The following is a 21,268-nucleotide window of genomic DNA, read 5'->3' as shown; positions in this document are numbered from 1 at the left end:
AGGAGCTGGTGGCTGTGAGAACATCAAGGCTGGAGATGGAGGGCAAAGTCTTCTCTGGTGTATTCCTCAAAAAAGTGTATGCTGCATGAGAATTACCACATATGGTGGGCTAACTAAAGAGTCAGAGGCCAGAAAAATAAAGGTCTCTTCTTTAAATTGAACAACAATTGTGCTTATTGTTAAAAGTTGGAGGCTATTAAAGTTTGTTTTTTTAAATATATTGTGTTTATGCTGCATGACAGTAAAACAGTTGAGCTAATAGAAAACAGTTGGCCCCACTTACAAACTCTTGTCATATGTATTACAAATAAAAATTATATGGTACAAGAAAATAATACAGCTGGGCTAATAGAAAAGTTTTCTGGCCCATTTAACCCTTAGAGGAACGGGACAATTAAAATTTTTGCGTTTTCGTTTTTTCCTCCTTGCACTTAAAACGCCATAGCACTTGCATTTTTTCACCTAGAAACCCACATGAGACCTTATTTTTTGCGTCACTAATTCTACTTTGCAATGACAGGCTGAATTTGTTCATAAAGTACACTGCAAAAGCAGGAAAAAATTTAATGTGTGGTGAAATTGAAAAAAAATAATAAAATTTTATTTGGAGGAGGTTTTTATTACGCCGTTCGCCCTGGGGTAAAACTGACTTGTTATATATGTTCTTCAAGTCGTTATGATTATAAAGATATGTAACATGTATAACTTTCATTGTATCTGATGACCTGTAAAAAATTTAAACCATTGTTAACAAATATATGTTCCTTAAAGAAGCAGTTCACTTTTTTTTTTTTCAGCCCCCCGGGTAGCCGCTGTCATGTATACTTACAGAAGATGATCGGTGTCCCGTTCCAGTCGGTCAGTTCCCGTCCCGCGGTGCCGTTCAAATCGGGCGCGTGCACTTCCGCCGGCTGCTGCGAGTCCTCTTTTCTGAACAGTGATTATACGCCGGAAATCACTCGCTTCCATGCATTCGCTATGGAAGCGCGTGACTTCCGGCGTTCAAATTACAAGGCCGAGAAGAGGAATCACAGCGCCGGCGGAAGTGAGCGCAGGCTCGATCTGAACGGCACCGCGGGACGGACCGGAGCTACGCCGCGGGACACCGATCATCTTCTGTAAGTATACTTACCCGGGGGCCGGAAAAAAAAAAAGTGAACTGCTTCTTTAAAATCGCTCCATTCCCAGGCTTATAGCGCTTTTATTCTTTGGTCTATGGGGCTGTGTTAGGCTGTGGGGCTGTGTGATTTTTTGCGCCACGATGTTTACTTTATATTCGTACCTTGCTTATACATATGCAAGTTTTTGATCGCTTTTTATTACAATTTTTTTGGATTTGATGCGACCAAAAATGCGCAATTGTGCACATTGGGATTTTTTTGCGCTTACGCCGTTTAGCGTGCAAGATCAGGAATTTGACATATTACTATTTTGGATGATTATGCACGCGGAGATACCAAACACGTTAATTTATTTATTTATTTTTATTTTTAACATGGGAAAAGGGGGGTGATTTAAATTTTTATTGGGGGAGGGGGCTTTTTATTAATAAACCCCTTTTTTTTTTTTTTTTTTTTTTTTTTTTACACTTATACTAGAAGTCCCCCTGAAGTTAGGATTATTCCCCCTGTGGTTAGGGTTATTGCCCCTGGGGGACTAGTATAAGTACACTGATCTCTCATTGAGATCTATGCAGTACTGCATTGATCAATGTGATAGGCACTCGATTGCTTTCGGCTGCTGCAGCCAAAAGCATTCGACTGCCGAGCCGGGATCAGCGCCATTACAGCGCAGACCCTGGCCGGGTGAGGACACGGGGATCGCCCCTCTGCAATCGTGTCACGGGGGGGCGATGCCCCCACTAGACACCAGGGAACAGGCTGCAAGTAGTAATCAGATGCAGCTGTCAACTTTGACAGCTGCATCTAATTACTTAATTAGCAGGTACAACAATTGGACCATTCCCGCTAATAGCAAGTGGCACCCGGGACCCGGCCCTGCTTTGAACACCTCTAGGCAGCCCAGGACGTACCTGTAGGCCCAGGGTCGTCTAGGGGATAAACAGTGTTGGCCAGTTGAACAACTACTTCTTAAAGCAGCTTTAATGTTATCACACACACCCTGCCCAATGCTACCATCCCCTGTAGCAGTGTCTCCTCTGTTACCCTTAAACATCTATATGCCGTCTGTGGGAGACTTTTAAGCCTGTCAATAACTTATTTTGTTCCGAGAGTTACACCAAGCTCTCGCCCACTTTGAATTTTTCACACTTGTCCATCCTGCTTGCTGTGGATATTGTCTTTGAGTTCCTTGTTTTTAATGCAGGACCTTTTTTTTCAAATCTAATTTCAAATTTAATTTAAAAATCTTTGTCAAATCTAATTTGAAATGTAACTTCAAATTCACTTTCAAATTCAATTTAAATTAGAAAAATATACCCTGGTTTGCAAGAGCTGCCAGAGTTCCTCTGTAATTTATTGATCTTTTTTGACCTCCAAGAATTTTTCACCACCAGGCTTTCGCCCACTTTGGATCCTTCACAATTGTCCTTCATGCTTGGCACTCGTGCTCTCCTATAGATACTTGTTAAAAGATTTAAAGGGGTTATCCAGCGCTAAAAAAACATGGCCACTTTTCTTCCTACTTTTGTCTCCAGTTCAGGTGCAGTTTGCAATTAAGCTCCATTTACTTCAATGGAACTGAGTTTCAAAACTCCACCCAACCTGGAGACAACAGTAGGGGGAAAGTGGCCATGTTTTTGTAGCGCTGGATAACCCCTTTAAAGTGTGTCCATTCAAAATCCAGGGCTTCTTAGGAAGACTGTATTGTTATTACTCGTCACTACCTCCAATAATTTGTGTAACACCAGGCTCTCACCATGAATTATAAGGAATGTCACCACCAGGCCATCACTATGAATTATAAGGAGGTTCACCACCAGGCCATCACTATGAATTATAAGGAGGTTCACCACCAGGCCCTCACCATGAATTATAAGGAGGTTCACCACGAGGCCCTCACCATAAATTAAAAGGAGTTTTTCCACTTACCCATAATTTTTCTGAGGGTGTGCATTACACGTTTCTTCACTTATTTTACAGCCCTTTTTGTGGCCTAAAGTTCCCATCCCTATTAACTTAAATAAGGGTTCAGGTCCTTGCAAATATTCGAGTAAAACTCTGGGTCATTTAACTTTTTTTTGTTTGTTTGTTTGTTTGTAGTTTCAGAGGACATGTCAAACCTGAATATTTATTGGTTCCCTCATCTCTACATCTGTTAACAAATTTAATTTGTTAAAGGGGTACTCCAGCGTGCTGGCTTTTGCGCTGGGACCGGGGACGAGGTGGCCGAGGGAAAAGACGTCCACTCACCTCCCCGGTTCCAGCGGCGGGTCCTGCATCGCGGCGCTCCGCTGCCCGGTTCCTGGCCGCTTCCGGGTGTCTGATGCGCCTCCTTCACTGAGTGGCTGAGCGGACCTGAGAAGTCACTCCTCGGGCCCGCGTCAGACACCCAGAAGCGGCCAGGAACCGGGCAGCGGAGCGCCGCGATGCAGGACCCACCGCTGGAACCGGGGAGGTGAGTGGACGTCTTTTCCCTCGGCCACCTCGGCCCCGGTCCCAGCACAAAAGTGCCCCCACGCTGGAGTACCCCTGGAGTACGAAAATCACGAAAATTCATAATGAATCTCGGTTCGAGAAGTTCAGTTCGTTTATCTCTGATTGTATTCATTATATTGTATCAGGTTAGGTACCTGAGTAGAATAACCCTTCTATCCTGCTATCGGCAAGGTCATCTAAGGACAAGCAACTTCCACTATCTATATTAGCAATAGATTTCCTTTATTTAAAGCGTGTGAATGTTAAGGGTTTTTTTTTTATTTTTGAAAGGTTGCAGTTTAGTGGTAGTACTACTGTGAATTTCTGATGAGATCTTCTAAATATATATAATTTGCCTGTCTGCTTTATTTGCTTTTTTCCATACTCTACTTATAGCATATGACGCCTCTGACATGTTAGCTTTAAAACTTTTCTTTTTTTCTTAAATGAATTTAGAGTCATAGAAAATGTATCTTTTAGGAAGTATTCATTTTAAAACCTTTGGCTGAAATGTGCAGAATTTTTACTGTACCGTGAACTAAGTTATATAGCCTGCATATAGACAGCAACATACATGCATAATGTATTAGAGATTGTAGATAAATTGTCCAGGTAAATTTTTTATAGTAGAATATCCAAATTAAAAAAAATAAAAAAATAAAATAAAATAAATAAAATAAACAATGTTTGTTAAATAATTTTACGAACCGATATAGCAAATAATGAAAAAGTAAATGACCTTGAATCTTGCAAATGCTATTTCTTTTGAATGTAGGACATTCTATTCTTCGGCTTTATTAATGGATAGTATGACCTTTTCTAAACTTGAGTGGCTGTAGGCAGAGGATTTAATTTTACACAGATCTCATTTAGCAATTTGTAATTAGTAGGCCACCATGTAATGACTCAATTTATGCATGCACAAATGATGAAGCTGAACAATTGCTTTTCGGTGTGCTGGGAGACAATGAACAAGGGGCTAAACTGCATTGATTCCGTATATACATTGATTATTTTAAATGAATGCAAAATATCCTATAGTCTCCTATAAACCTTATAACCTTGAAAGACCTTAATCTTTGAGATTATTAAATCCAACAAATTTGCTAACAAAAGAATATTTACACAATATTACAATCCACCAAAATTTAAAAACCAACTGCCCATTATTGTATAGGTGCCAATACAGCAATGATAGGGATCCCACAAGACCTCTGAACGTGTTCTGTGGTGTCTGGTGCTAAGAAGTTAACGGTAAATGCTGTAGGTCCCGTAACTTGCTTGGTGACACTTTCATAGATTGAACTTGTTTTACTAGCACATCTCTTAAAGGCTGAGACACCTGAAGACTTTGGAAACCAAGACAACTCCTTCTCTTGAGGACCCATGCCGTACCAGTACAGCATGGAAACCTGTCACTTAAGGACCCATGCCGTACCGGTACGTGGGTCCTTTAAGGGGCCGCCACAGTTCGCCGGGTCACGATTGCAGGAAGATGGCTGCTGTTTACTACAGCAGCCATCTTCCTGTGTCATGTAGGGGGCATCATCACGCCCTCCCCCATGACAACGATCGCTGTGATTGGCTGGTGATTCTCTCACTATACCCCTTGTTACATTCCTTGAGGGGTGTAGTTTCCATAATGGAGTCACTTGTGGGGGGTTTCCAATGTTTTGGCAGCACAGGGGCTCTGCAAACCCGACATGGCCTTCATCCTCCATTCTGGCCAAATCCAGCTTCCAAAATCCAAATTGGAGGCTTTCCATGCACCGGCTTTGCACTTTGTGTCCACATGTGGGGTACTCCTGTAATCGGGGGAAATTGCTCTACTTTAGTGGTTTATTTTTTCTTTTAACCCCTTGTGAACATGAATAATTCAAAGTTACGCCAACATTTTAGTGCAAAAAATTAAATTTTTCATTTTCACGTCACATTGTTCCACCTTTGTGCCTGTCACCAGTGGGGTCCATATGCTCACTATACTTCTTGTTACATTCCTCAAAGGGTGTAGTTTCCTAAATGGTGTCCCGTTAGGGGTTTTTGTTTTTGCACCCCAGGGCCTCTGCCAACCAGAAGTGATACTTTGAAAATTGGCCAATTGATATGGCTTCAAAATTCACTAGGCGCTCCTTTGTATCAGAGGCTTGTGGTTAAGGCAAATAATGCAATATGGCCACATATATATATTTCTATAAACTGCAGAAACGGGGCAATAAAAATTGTGGTGCATTTCTCTGGAAATAGATTTTCTATTATGAAAGATATTGGATCACAATATAAATTCTGCAAAGAAAATTGAAATTTTCAATTTTCTTACACACTTAGCTTTTATTTCTGTGACTCACCTAAAGGGTTAAAAAGCTTTCTGGAATTGTCCCTTGCAAAATCTGATTTTGAAATTCTTGCAAAAATTTGGAAAAATGCTGATAAACATTGAAGCTTTCTATTGTCTTGTCTATTGAAGGCAAGTTTAATAAATGCTGCCAACTCAATGTAGACATGTTGCTAATGCAATTTCATACCTAATTTATGTGGTATAACTATTTTCCTTGCAAGCAGAAAATTTCAAAGTTCGAAAAATGCAATTTTTCACAATTTTTCACATCATTTTGGGGGTTTTCATAAAGATAGGCTACAAGTATTGACTCAAATTTACCAGAAATATAAAGTATAACATATCACGGGATGACAATCTCAAAATCAGCCAGATAGGTAAAAGCATTGCCAAGTTATTAATGGATAAAGTGATACATGTCATATTCCTGAAATTTGGTCCGATCCTTAAGGCCATTTTGGGCTTTGTCCTTAAGAGGTTAAAGGGGTACTCAACAAAAAAAATTGCTTTCAAATCAACTGATGTTAGAAAGTTATATAGATTTGTAATTTACTTCTATTTGAAATTCTCAAGTCTTCCAGTACTTATCAGCTGCTGTATGACGTGCGGGAAGTCGTGTATTCTTTCCAGTGTGACACAGTGCCCCTTTCTACCCGTTCTGTCCATGTTAGGAACTGTCCAGAGCGGGAGAGGTTTTCTATGGGGATTTTCTACTGCTCTGGACAGTTCCTGTCTCGGACAGAGGTGGCAGCAGAGAGCACCGTGTCACATGGTGCACATGTATTGTGCAGACAAAAAGTACAATATTCAGCTGGCAGCTACAACTAGACGAAAGAGTAACATACCAGCACAGAGGTCTCTGTTAGAACATCTTTACTGTCTTTACTTCCCTACAGGCACATAGGCACACAGTGTACACTTATACATGGCCATGCACCAGATACCACAATAGAGATGAATAGATGCACCATCCCCTGCACAGTTCTATGGACCAGGCTATAGTATGATAGATCTAAAAGTCTTAATACTGAAAAGTAATTTTAAGAATGACAGGGAGAGAAAAATCTATAAATCCAAGCTGATAAGAACATTCAAGTCATTGACACAGGAACTCAATCTAACCCTTTGATTTATGACCCATTGCATAGAAGCAGTTCACACCAGACTGATTCGAGATCTTTGCACGCCTGGGTCATCACCTGTGTTTCAGTTCCATCTGTAAGAAAAAGCTCGGTTTTATTGCTTTGGCTTATCTTAATGATATATCACCTTGTGTAACATATCTGAATGTAGTCGGTAATTCATATGTAAACTTGCCTGATGAGGCGGCTCTCATATTCGGAAAGCTTGGAAATGTAATTGTTACAATTAGATCATAAGGAAATCACTCGTAACAATTCTTCTTGTGTCGTCTTGGTCACAAAACTTTTTACCATTTATAATAAGAGTAATTCCATGGAGAGGGAAAGCAGACATGGCAGCACGTCCCAATGGCTTCTCAACACTGTTAATATTAACATCAGGAGTTAAAGGGGCTGTCCTGTGAAAAAAAAATTAATTATTTTTTTTTTAAATCAACTGGTTTCAGAAAGTTATATAGATTTTGTAAATACTTCTATTTAAAAATTTCAAGTCTTCCACTACCTATCAGCTGCTGTATGTCCTGCAGGAAGTGTTGTTGTTGTTTGTTTGTTTTTCAGTCTGACACAGTGCTTTCTGCTGCCACCTCTGTCCAGAGCAGGACAGGTCTTCTATGGGGATTTGCTGCTGCTCTGGACAGTTCGTGACATGGACAGAGGTGGCAGCATAGAGAGCTATGTCAGACAGAAAAGAAAATAACATTTCCCGCAGGACATACAGCAGCTAATAGGTATGGGAAGATTTAAATAGAAGTAAATTACAAATCTATATAACTTTCTGAAACCAATTGGTTTTTAAGAAAAAGATTTTAGCTGGACAACCCTTTAATTTTATCAGAAGTGCCCATATACCACTCCACGGTTCCTAATTCATGTGGGTTCCTTACCTAAATGGTGCAGTGCCGCAATATGACCACCACCACCACAACCGCAGTGCCCAAGGAAAGAGCAACTCAGTGGTCCAGCAGCGCCACAGCTGCCAAGCATGCGAGGAGGAGACTTGCACCACAAAGCCCAGCAGGCCGATGCCCGATTGAGCACTACGCTTGATAGAGCATGCACGCTCAACACTACACCCTATAGACCCGCCAGCCGTACCTGCAACAGGTGCTTCAGCCACCCATATAAGATGTATGGGTCTCTCCCAAACAAGCACTGACAGATAATGGTAATAGGCGTCAGTCGTAAAATCATCACCTGACCCCTTTATTCTGGTAGAAATAAGCTGCAGCTTACTCCTCCCTATTGGAAACGATCAATGAACAGCGGCCACAGAAAACTTACGTGTCAGTTGTTTGCGCCACCGCTACAGATCCCGGCCGGAGCGTATACTATGTGTATACGCTCCGGCCGGGATCCCATAGAAGGCAAGGTAACATATATTCTCGTAATAATCATGGCCGTTGTACAACGGCCGTGGTTTTACGGAAATATACGTTGTGTGAACATAGCCTTACAGTGTGTCCAAGCAGTCACTAGGTGGAGTTGTTACAACTTGAATACGGAACAGTTAGAGCCTGAATTCAATGCAAAGTAAGTGTAAGATAGTTATACACTATGGGGGAGATTTATCAAACATGGTGTAAAGCGAAACTGGCTCTGTTGCCCCTAGCAACCAATCAGATTCCACCTTTCATTTCTCACAGACTCTTTGGAAAATGAAAGATGGAATCTGATTGGTTGCTAGGGGCAACTGAGCCAGTTTCACTTTACACCATGTTTGATAAATCTCCCCCCATAAAGCTTACTTATTATAATTCATCATTTTCAGCTGTGAGTAAAATCTGCAAAATATACACTCATTGTTAGCCTTGTAGTGGGAGGGTGGGCTTGTGGAAAGATTGATATTGCCAATTTGAAAAGGTTTCCGACCACCTTTTGCTTTGTAGGCTTAGCAGCCACTGACTCTTTAGTGTGTATGGCTTGGAGTGTTTTTATTAAAATGCTCCAAGTTACTCAGCTGCTCATGACTTTGAAAAGCCATCGCGTGACATTTCTATAACTTTACGAAAATGACATAAATGTATGAAAATATTTAACATGGTCATGAAAATTCATAACCTGTAGCTTGACTGGACATAAAAAAGATGCATGGGAATCGTCGTAAGTTGGAAAAGACAAGTGCTGTATTGATGAAGTGTAAAACAAAAATGACATACTCCCAATATAGATAGCAGAGCTAACAGTAACATATTAATGAAGAAACAGTACTGTTAACAAAAATAGCAGAATCCTGTAGTACATTAGTTCAGGATAAAGAAGGTTTACTTTAAAGGAGAAGTCTGACCAAAACATATATTTAAGTATGTTATTGCCCAACAAAAATTATACAAATTCTCAATATACACTAATTATGGGAAATACACATATCCGGGGACATCTATGCATGTTATAGCAGGTGATAACGCCAGGGAGAAGGCGCAGACTGGTATACATCTACCGTATCCCCCAGTCACCCGATGGGCGGGCAGGGGGAGCTCGGGGAGGTGTGGCAAGGTGAGGAGGAGGCATGGACTCCACCCCGCGCCTCATTTATTATGATTTATGCCCACTCACAGGTGTAAATCATGATCCGAATCTATATATGCTCACTGCAGGAGCAGATTTGTTGCACCAGGTGAAGGTTCCGGCACCCGGCCAGCCAGATTCACTAAGAGGCTTGCGCCTCTTAGTGATTTTGGCCGGGGGAAAAGGGGTCGGGGGCCTAATTTAAGACAAGTACAAGTATGCTGGTCTTCATATATCCCCCCCCCCCCCCATTGTGCTTTATTCCTTTATTTACAACAGCTTGAAATCTAATATTCCTAGCAAAAATGGTGACTTAACAACCCAGAGCTCAGGTGTGGGCTGGGCCGTGCGGCAGCTGGGACGGGAGCGTCAAACAGGGTAACCTCGAGTACCAGCTCGGGTGCAGGACAGGAGAGTTCCACCGGGATGATTTGACCTGTCAGCTTTTGCTCTGCCCCTGCTGCCCGTGTAGCCGTGTAGTCAGCCCGCCGTCCGGGCCTTCTGTGTCACTCTGCACTTGGGGAGAGAACAGGCTGGGCCGGGGAGGAGTGGCACAGTCTGCTCTCTCCCCAAGGGCAAAGCGACACAGCTTTGAGAAGAAGTAGAGGAACATCTGGACAGTGGTTGGCTGCACGGAAAGCAATAAGGGAGCACGGGCTGACAGATCTGATGAAGGAGAGGAGAGCTGGTGAGAGCAGCTCCCTCAGAGTCGTCTGTCCAGGTCTACTGGCCGCCCACACAATACAGATAATGACAGCTCCGATGCAGGAACAGGAAAGAGATGATGATTCACATGTCACATCACCCCGGTGGTCTCTCTCCCATCCCACACCAGAGCTGTTACCGGAGGTTACCCTTCTTCACTCTCCTGTCCCTGCAGCTGCACAGCCCAGCCTGCACCTCTGTATGATAGACAGCGGGTCATAATGTAATAGGAGAAGAAAAGAAAGCACTATATCAGCACACCTTTGTTATTTCACAAAAGATATATGATTTTATTAAAGCACAGAAAAGAAAAGTGTTAAAACCATTAAAAAACATACAAACATGTAGTGCAGTTCATAATAAGATGCTCTACTGCCTCTGCCCAACATGGTGATAGTATACTACCTATGACCCTAAATAAGGGAAACAGCATGAATGCACATAGATATGAGGGGCAGATAGGTACATAGTCCAAGTATTAAATATGTATGATATACTTCTCCCTCATCCTATATGTGTCAGGGCCCCTGGGAACACAGAGACACTGGACAAGTGGGCCCTATGGCTAAGACCCCCCACGCTGTCCCTACCTGCTTGCAGAGCAGGCCCTAAACGACCATCCGCAACTGGGCGGCGTTCCCTACGCTGCAGTAAGTGCAAACACAAAACAAGACGAGACAAACTAACACAATAAAGAATAGTCGGCGGGCAAGGTTGGCACTCACCTCCCCGATTACAGCGGCGGGTCCCGCATCGCGGCGCTCCGGTGCCCGGTTCCCGGGCGCTTCCTGGTGTCTGACGCTGCCCGAGATGCTACGTCTCAGGTCCGCTCAGCCATTCAGTGAAGGAGGCGGGATCTGAGCGGACTTGATGCGGATCCCGCCTCCTTCACTGAGTGGCTGAGCAAACCTGAGACGAAGCGCCTCGGGCGGCGTCAGACACCAGGAAGCGGCCGGGAACCGGGGACCGGAGCGCCGCGATGCGGGACCCACTGCTGGAACCGGGGTGGTGAGTGGACGTCTTTTTCCTCAGCCACCCCCGGTCCCATCAAAAAAGTGCCCCCCCCCCCGCCGGAGTACCCCTTTAATACTACCTAGCCGCACCTCAAATCTATGTGCATTCATGCTTTGTTTCCCTTATTTAGGTGGTATACTATCACCATGTTGGACAGAGGCAGTAGAGCATCTTATTATGAACTGCACTACATGTTTGTATGTTATTAAATTGTTTTAACACTTTTTTTTCTGTGCTTTAATAAAATTATATATCTTTTGTGAAATTACAAAAAGGTGTACTGATATAGTGCTTTCTTTTCTTCTCCTATTACATTGTGACTCAATCGAGCACTATAGCACCCTGACACTTAGTATTTGGGGGTGCCCTCCCCACATTTACTACTTGACAGTGGGTGGTGACATCACCATTTCTGCTGGGAATAGAAGACTTCAAGCTGTAGTAAATAAAGATATAAAGCTCTATATGTGCATTTCTTATAATTAGTGTTGAGAAGAGATGAGCGAACCTGGAGCATGCTCGAGTCCATCCGAACCGAACTTTCGGCATTTGATTAGCTGGGGCTGCTGAACTTGGATAAAGCCCTAAGGTTGTCTGAAAAACATGGATATAGTCATTGGCTGTATCCATGTTTTTCACATAGCCTTAGAGCTTTATCCAAGTTCAGCAACCCCAGCTAATCAAATGCCGAACATTCGGGTTCGAATGGACTCAAACCCGAAACCGGTTCGCTCATCTCTAGCGTTTAGGCGTGGTGTGGCTTTAAGAAGCAGCACTGTGCCTCTGGAGTAGGAATTGGGGTTCAGGTGGAGCTCCTGGTCCGTATACTCCACTCCAAGCTAATGGTGCGTTTACACAGACAGATTTATCTGACAGATCTTTGAAGCCAAAGCCAGGAACAGACTATAATCAGGGAACAGGTCATAAAGGAAATACTGAGATCTATCCTCTTTTCAAATCCATTCCTGGCTTTGGCTTAAAAAATCTGTCAGATAAATCTCGCTGTGTAAACGAACCCTTAGAGCTGATGAGGCTCTGAAACCACCTGGTGGATCTATTCAAAACTTCAGAGCTTCCCAGGTGAAGACTCCCAGGGTGGGAGAACACAGGCAGTGATGGGCCTGTTGGAGCTGCAGCCAAGGAGTCTTGGTGAGACCAGTGTTGCTAGTAATGTTGTGCAGTGGGCTCAGAAGTGACAGCTATGGAAGCTGTGTTTTACAGTCAGTGGCTAGACGGCCTAGGTTTTATTTTATTTGCAAAGTGTTGCCTATGTCTTAAGTTTTTTCTTGAACAGACAAATAAAGCGACTGAGGTCAGTTTAAAACATACAGTACTGACTGGACTGAAGTTTGTGATGTGCCAACCATCTCAGACCCAGGAGACGGCGATCCCAGCGAGTGAGTAACCCCCCAGATTGTCACAGTTTATATTGAGAATTAGTATAATTTTTGTCGGGCAATAACATACTTAAATATACATTTTGGCCGGACTTTTCATTTCACTCTGATAAATGATGCAGAAATGAGAGGTTTGTTATAAACTGTGCAAAATCTCAAAATCTACATGACCTCGCACAAGCAAATTTGCAATCATTTGTACACAGTATAATGTTACAATAGCTGCATAATTCGCCTTATCACAGTAAAGAAAAAAAAATGTTCCTTTTATTATCGATTCTGGTCCAACCTTGGATCGGTTGGCTAAAAGTAAGTAAGCAGATTACTGTACACTGTATATCACCTGGCTTACCTTGGAGTTTATTTTTGCCCTTCTTGTTCATAATCCTGTGCTGCTGTTTCTTGATGTTATGGCCAACGCTGAGCACTGAATTTACTTGTCAGAAGCGGGCTGTTAAACGTAAACTTTTTCTACTGATAGAACATGCTGACAAAATAATAGTAAATCTTTATCCTCTGAGACTTTGATTCAAAATTGACGTCTAGTATGACTGTTTCTGTTATTACAGCCATTAAAAATGGCTGCGACAACCGACAAAGGAAAAGCTAATATCTCTGCAAATTAGAGATGAGAAATGGAAGAAGGATACTATTAGGAGGCTGTGAGTCAGCATTGGCATGACAGTTCTGGAGACGCAGAGCAGCAATATTTACTCTTTTCTGCCGCGCTGAAGTAGTGTAGGGAGAGCGTGACCACTAGAATATGGGCTTCGCCATACTGCAGCAGAGGAGCAGCAATGGCAGCGGTGGTAAGCAGGAGTGTGACCCAGATGGCATCACTGGCAGTCTTTTTTCACATAGTCTTTTTTTCTGGAAAGCTTTTCAGTGCCTTTTGACTTTGACTTTTTTTACATATTCAATCCAGGGTTAGTGAAGGGAGACACACAAAAACACAGAGAAATGCAACAGCTCATTACAATGGCAAGATACAGACCCAATACAGTTATGAAAATGACTAAAGCAGCCCTCCAACTGCTAAAAAAAAAAAAAAAAAAAATAATGAGACTCTCAGTTACCATTTGCAAATAGTGTATACCATCCCATCAACGTTAAGGTGGCCTCATTCCGGGATGGACTCACACTGCACCCTAGCCTATCCACGGAATATAATATGCCTATACTCTAGGCATGCAGGGTCCATCCAATACTTCTTTTAGTGAAGGGAGATTTTAGAGAATTTCATTTTTATGCCGCATTTGATCAGGGAGAGTGTTAGTGATAAAGAGGGAAATGCAGGTGCAGAAGAAAAACACACTGTATGTAAAACACAATCTTTATTGTTCTATTAAAATATGGTATCAAGTTGGGGAGATGCAGTTCCCGTTGTGAAACAGCTGTTGCCCCGCCTGCCTGGAAACTGCATCTCCCGACCTGCTACCGTGTTTTAAAGGAGAAGACTGGGCAAAGCTATTGTTTTAGCAGGAGCTGGAGAGGGGGAGGATAGAAGAGTCGTGTTCTTACCTCCCCTGCTCTAGCGCTGGTGGCTGCGTGCCACCAATCTGGTCCCTGGATCCCCAGTTACTCCCTTTTCTGAGCCGGACCCAGGTTTTGATGTGTGCGGTCCGCTCAGCTTTGGCCGCTGACTGGCTGAGCAGACCGGAAGCAGCTGGGGACCAGAGCAGTGGTATGCGGCCACCAGCACTGGAGTGGGGGTGGTAAGAGTACTTTGTTTCTTCTATCCTCCCCCTCCGCAGCACTTGTTAAAAAAATAGCTTCTCCTTTATGGAATAAAGATTGAGTTTACATATAGGAGCTAGTGAGTGCCACAGCTTTTTCTTCTTTACCGGCATTGTTGGACTTTACCGACATTTTTAGGCCAATGGTGCCAGTGTCTGTTTTCATCTTTATACTGATAAAGAGCGAAATGTAGGGGTTTCTTCTTTTGTCTAATCGTGAATTGTCACATTTTCAATGTCCATTCTATTAGTGATATGTTCTTGCATTACATTTCTTGTAACTGTTGGTAGTTAAAGGGGAACTATTAGCAGGTTAGAGTAATCTACCCTACTAATAGCTCCTTATTAAGCAAGGGGCGCCGAGTAGGAAAGTATGTCTTACCTTCTTCCTCTGCACTGTTTCCGTGCTGTTAGCACTGTAATCCACGGTCCATAGCACCATTAGGGGCACTGCCCCGCCCCCATTGTGCAAGCCCGACCTGAGGCTCCATTCATTATCACAAGAAGGAGCAGGCTTGCGTGATGGGGGCGGAGCAGTCCTCCTAACAGTGCTCCGGACTGAGGATTACACTGCTAACAACATGAGAATGGTGCAGAGGAGGAAGGTAAGAGACATATCTTCCTCCTTGGTGCCCCATGTGCAATAGGGTGATATCAGCAGATTAGGTTAGTCTAACCTGCTGATAGTTCCCCTTTAACCCAATTCTGTCCTTCTTAAAGTCCTAGTGGTACCTGAGTACTGGCAGCCATGGTTAGACCCAGAAAAGGTGACTGCTATAGGTGAACCCAAGTTCTGTTCTCTGGCAACCAGCCAACAACTTGTTGACATCTACCTATCAAACTTTAAAGCTGTATGTTCTAAGATTCTATTAAGTATTCCTTGTCCTTGTCATAAAATATGATGTAAGCAATAAGGAGGTGTTCGCAGTGTATGGTTCAACTTATGTTTTCTGTTATAGCCTCTGTTATCGGCCTTGTATGCTGCAAAGGAATCCATATCCATCAATAGGGTTTTTATCCCTTTGAGGGGTGAATAGTATTTGTGAATATTTGTATAATTCCTGCAACTAATCAGATTTATAATACGCTTTATGCCTAAAGTGCAACCTGAGTGTAAGGCTAAGTGAGTGAAGATAATGGAACCCTCGCAGTCGCACTCACATCACTTGCTGGAAAAGTATTCTTTACTCTATATAGTTTCTATCAAACATTGAGAACTCCTATGGGTTCATTATGCCGTCAAAATTAAGGGAAATGACATGTCATGCCTAAGCCCAAATAAAATATTGGCTGTACTGGAAGCATTAACATTTATAGTATAGTCAGTGGCAGGATGTTACCGCAGGATTTATCTACTGTGTATTACAAGGACAGTTTAGTCTTTATATCTAGAACACCAGCTCACAGAGAAATGCTAGTAATTGAAATATTGTACATACAGTATCGGCATTTACCGTATTTTCCAGATTATAAGTCATCTGTTTTAGTCAAGTCAACAAAAAAATCTTCACAAAAAGGCTCCTGCATCTAAATCGACTGGTGTAACAGGTTGTGTTAAAAGGCAACGATGAGCTGACGTACACGATGTTGGCTGTTGGTCGTCTTTCAACATGTTGAAAGAAAACAATGCCGGTAGCAAGCAACGGTGAGCTGACAGTGGCTCTGTGCAATCGGAGTGGTGGCAGACCGCTGCTATCTTCTATGGGCAACCTGAATGATCTAAAGGTCGTCTGGGCAGACAAACCCCTCCCCCCCTGCAGCTTCCCAAATCTCCCCCCTGCTCCACCATGCTTGGGAATTTGATAACAAGTACGAACTTACCTCTCCCCGTGGCTGTGGTGAACAGTGGGACCAGCTTTAGGATCCCTGCCGGGCTCCAGGATTTCTGTCACAACTCGGCTGATGGACTGGCCACTCAGCCAGTAAGTGACTGGGGCAGGACCCGCTCTAGTCACTGATTGGCTGAGCAGCAAGTCTATTAGCCGGGACAGTAATTTTCCCCATTATGTCATCAAAACTCAAGCGAAAATGGCTTCCAGCAGGGATCCCAAGTCCAGTCTCAATGCTCTCTGCGGGCACGGGGAAAGGTAAGTGTGTACTCATTATCATATTTCGCCCTTCCGGATTTTCAAAATCGCAGTAATTCTCCTTTAAACTTTTTATTTGTCTTTTCTACTTGTATATCTCAATTCTTTACGTTTACTTCATATACAAAGTGTTGCATTTCTTATGACTTGGAAATCAGATGTTAAAGCTGCAACAGTGTTTTCACGAGCTAGATAAAAGAAAAGACAATGGGGGGATTTACGAAGACCCGCCCCCTTTTGCCCGGCAGGATACACTGAAACTGCGCCCGGCGTACGATATCTACACCTGCTTCAAGCTGCAAGCAGGCGTAAATCATGATAAATGAGGCGCGGAAAGAGGCCACACCTCCTCCCCGCCTTATCACACCCCGCAAGCTCCGCCATCCCTCCCATTGGTCGAGCGGGGCGTACTGCAGGCGTACACCAGGGGGAAGGGGCGAATCTGCATCTCCTCCCTGGAGATTTTTAAACAGAAGTATAACTTTCTAAAAAAAAGGTGATTTGAAAAAAATATATATTTTTGTTGAAGTACCCCTTTAACCCTTTGAGGACCAGGCCCAAAATGACCCAGTGGACCGCGCAAATTTTGATCTTTGCACTTTCGTTTTTCCCTCCTCCCCTTCTAAGAGCTCTAGCACTTTCAGTTTTCTATCTACAGGCCATGTAAGTGCTTGTTTGTTACAGGAATAGTTGTACTTTGTAATGGCGTCTTTCATTTTACCATAACATGTATGATGGAACCCCAAATATATTATTTATGAAGATATAAATAGGTGAAATTGTAAAAAAGAATCCAATATGGTAATGTTTGGTCGGTTCCTGTGTCTACGTAATGCACTATATGGTAACAGCGACATGATACAATTATTCTATAGGTCAGTCTGAACACAACCATATGCAGGTTACACAGATTCTCTAATGTTATATATTTTTTTTAATGAAATCCTTTTTTTTGGCAATTAAATATTAATAAAATGGGCCTATTGTGACGCTTATAACAGTTTTATTTTTTCACCTACAGGGCTATATGGGGTGTCATTTTTTCCGCCATGATCTCTAGTTTTTATTAATACCATATTTGTGAAGATTGGACGTTTTGATCACTTTAATTTTTATATATATATATATATATATATATATATATATATATTGTAACATAAAATCGGTTCTCCGTTCACTTTTTTCCCTCTTTTCGTGTACGCCATTCCCCGTTCGCAATGACGCTTGTTATATTTTAATAGATCGGACAATTACGCACGCTATGGTATATTATATGTTTATTTATTTATTTTTATATTTTTTATTTATACAATGGGAAAGGGGGGTGATTTAAACTTTTATTGGGGGAGGGGTTTTGGGGTAGTGTATTAGTGAACCAGAGCGCCGATCGGACCGCACGGAGGCAGGTGAGAGACCTCCAGCGGTCCGTTTTAACGATCGGGACTGCGGGGGTCCTGATTGGTAAGTAACAGGGGACTCCCCCTGTCACTTACGCTTAAACGCCGCGGTCATTAATGGTGAGGTGCCGGCTGCTGATTGCAGCCGTCCCCCACCTGCTATGAAGCGCGCTCCGCTCCGGAGCGCGCTTCATAGCTCTGGACGTACCGGTACATCCAGGGTCGTCTGGGGACAGACTTCCAGGACTTACCGGTACGTCCTAGGTCGCCTAGGGGTTAATACAGGTACTATATATTTTACAAAAAAAAAAGCCAAATCTGAATTCTTAGCTAAGAAAAAGAGAAACATAATCTGTGGATGGATGAAAATCTGGATATCATGATCCAGGACCAATCCTATGAATGCATTGGGAATTTTGGTGACAATAACAATATAGATTTCCTATTAGAATGTTGTCCTTTCTTGTAGTCGTATTTACCCCACTATCACTTTATTTAGAATCTGATTTTATTTACAACCTCATACATTAGCTCTGATTCCAATTTTGCAACAAACAAGTAATACTTTTCTTTCTAGTCAACAGCATTACTTTTTTTTATCACACCCTGGAGAGATGAAAAGAGAATGGGGTATGATTAAGTGAAAAGATTTACAGCTTAAGTAAAAGAATTCTTAAATATTTATCTCTAATATAACTTCAAAGATAAAAACATAGAGAAAATATTTTGGAAAGTGAAATGTTTATTCAAGCCAAAACGCATTCTACCTTCTGCATAGCCGCTGTTTTGTAGCCCTTACAAGATAACTGCATTAAATAATGAAATAATGAAAACATTTATTTAGTTGTTCCGATATGTATCACAAAGTAAATCTGCACATTGTAATTTAATCCTGAACAAAACTTTTATTCAATAGAATTTGTTTCAGGCGGTATAAAGTCTGTTTAAAATATAAAGTACCATCAATTACAACATGACACAACCCCTGTCAAAAATTATGGAGCACTTAGGATGTCAGTTTGGGAGACTAAAAAAAGGGACAGGTGAGGCCCTGCACTGGCATCAACCCTGCTGTCCCTGCCTGCTTACCACAACCTAAGTGGCAGCAGGTAACTGGGCGACAGTCCCTAACCTGGTTGTATTAAGCCCAGAGACTAAGACAGAACAAACAAACACAATATAATCAAGGTAAACAAGCCGGGTCGGTAACTATCAGTTGTTGCAGTCCAAATTTAGAAGACGGGGAGAATAGTCAGAGTCAAGCCGAACCAGAGAATACGAAGTCAGGATACAACACTAGCTTAGTCACACTCTAAAGAGGCTCTATCACAGACAAGGAAGCATTATCCGGGTAGTAGTTTTATGAAGGCTGGAGTCCCGGCCCCAGGCGTGATTGGGGCAGAAACTACAGCCCATAACAATACACAGAGCCGACTGGCAGTGCTGGCCGCCAGTCAGCATAACATACACTGAACACCTGTGCCAAATTGCCCGGCCGTGCACTCCATCATCGGCACCTGTGGGAGGCTTTTTTTGGCAGCCGGCTCCTGACATGGGATATGTTCAGCAGCTTTTTTTTTAGCTTGTAGCAAGTATTAAGCACATGAAAGATCCATGCTTAGTCCCTTCCTGCAGTAAGATATTGTTAGTATCTGTAGTAAGATACTTCATCATCTAAAAGCTGACTCACCCAACCTATTTCTATTAATAAAATGTTCAGTTACTATTCCGCTATTTATTTCCTCTGGTCCTGTACCTGACATGCACCATTATATCAGAGATGGGGAAGGATATTTGATTGTTTTATTCAGGCAATCATTTCTAATGTTTCATAAGAACAGCACCAGACAAAAGTTGCGGGATCATTACCATGGGCAATGTAGATCCAATATTTATCTCTGAATGTGTCTTTCATGCCATCACCCAAGCACTGTGGCTGCTTCTTTTTCTCCGAATGAAACCTTGTTTTCAGCTATTGACATTGTTCATACTGGTTTTCGTTTAACTTTTTTTGTGTAAATGACAGAAGCTTGGACTGGAACAAGGAATATGACTTCAACTAACAGGCAAGGATCCAAGCAGTAGAGTAGTTAGAACTACCTAATTCATACACAACATCCAAGGGTTTAAGAAGGAATGGGGCCAGAAATCAGGTTTTCCATCTTGAGACTATGGACACACACGGTGGGTATGCTTCCGGTTTTCCAAAGTGGAAACAGATTTTGGTGCAGATTTTTAGTCATCCAAACGCTTCATAGAGTCGCTATATAATATTTATCATGTACTTTTAGGCCATGTTCACATCCGTGCACGCCCACATCAGAACTCCCCACTGCACACTATAAAACTGACATGTCAGTTGTTTGCGGCGCCGCAAGGGGTCCTGGCCGGATCGTATATACTATGTGTATATGCTCTGGGCGGGATCCCATAGACACACGGCCAACGTATTTTCTCGTATTAACTACAGCCATTGTTGCAATCGGCAACAACGCCGTAGAGAGACGAAAAAATATGTTGTGTGAACATAGCCTAAATAAGCAGAAATAAAGATTAGGGTTTTTTTTGTTTGTTTGTTGTTTGGGGATACAGCCCCAGTTCCACTCCATGCACCAACTGACACTGTGTTCTTCCTGTAGTCTGATGGACTGGGGCTGCCTCCACCAATGCCTATTCAGGCACAGTATATGGTGTATGACGACCGTCCACCTGCCAGAACTCTTTATGGTACACCAGGTTAGGGGGGCCACAGTGTAACTGATTCTAGGGCAGAAGGTGAAGCAGTGGTGGGTTAAAATCTGAGGAAGCTTACAGCGGCAATTCTGTCACCCCGGCTGGTGTCATACAAAGTGTGAACATAGCCTTACTGTGGATTTTAAAATACCATTTAAAGAAAATCAACTCCATATCAGGTACAGAGCTGCATATATAGGCAGATATGTGATATTTAGGTAAAACCAACGATGCCTTTGTCTTTGCTGATAGCCATTTGCATTATAAAATTGCCTTTTTCCTTGGAAACTAAAGAACCACGAAAGTGATGCTGAGCCACAGATAAACCACAGGGAATAGCCCATGGTCCATTAGAGATATGCACAGCTAACTACACGGCCAGTCTGTAGCTAATCTACTGTATGAGACCTAATAGCTGATGCCATTTCTGGTTTGGTGGCTGGTAGATCCTTTAGAAATGGATGGATGCCCAATGGCAAGGCCAGTCTGTGGCTATAGTGTAGCATAGCTGAAATAATTGGTCTATTTTTTTGTTTGTGAGAAATTTAAAATTGATAATGTGTTAGGCAGGGGGATCCATTTTTATAGTTTTAGCAAAGAAAGGTTAATGATGTGCAAATG

The sequence above is a fragment of the Dendropsophus ebraccatus genome, chromosome 6, assembly GCF_027789765.1.
Source record: "Dendropsophus ebraccatus isolate aDenEbr1 chromosome 6, aDenEbr1.pat, whole genome shotgun sequence".
Lineage (NCBI taxonomy): Eukaryota > Metazoa > Chordata > Amphibia > Anura > Hylidae > Dendropsophus > Dendropsophus ebraccatus.
The sequence above is the reverse complement of the archived record's forward strand: the minus strand, read 5'-3'. Positions refer to the sequence as shown.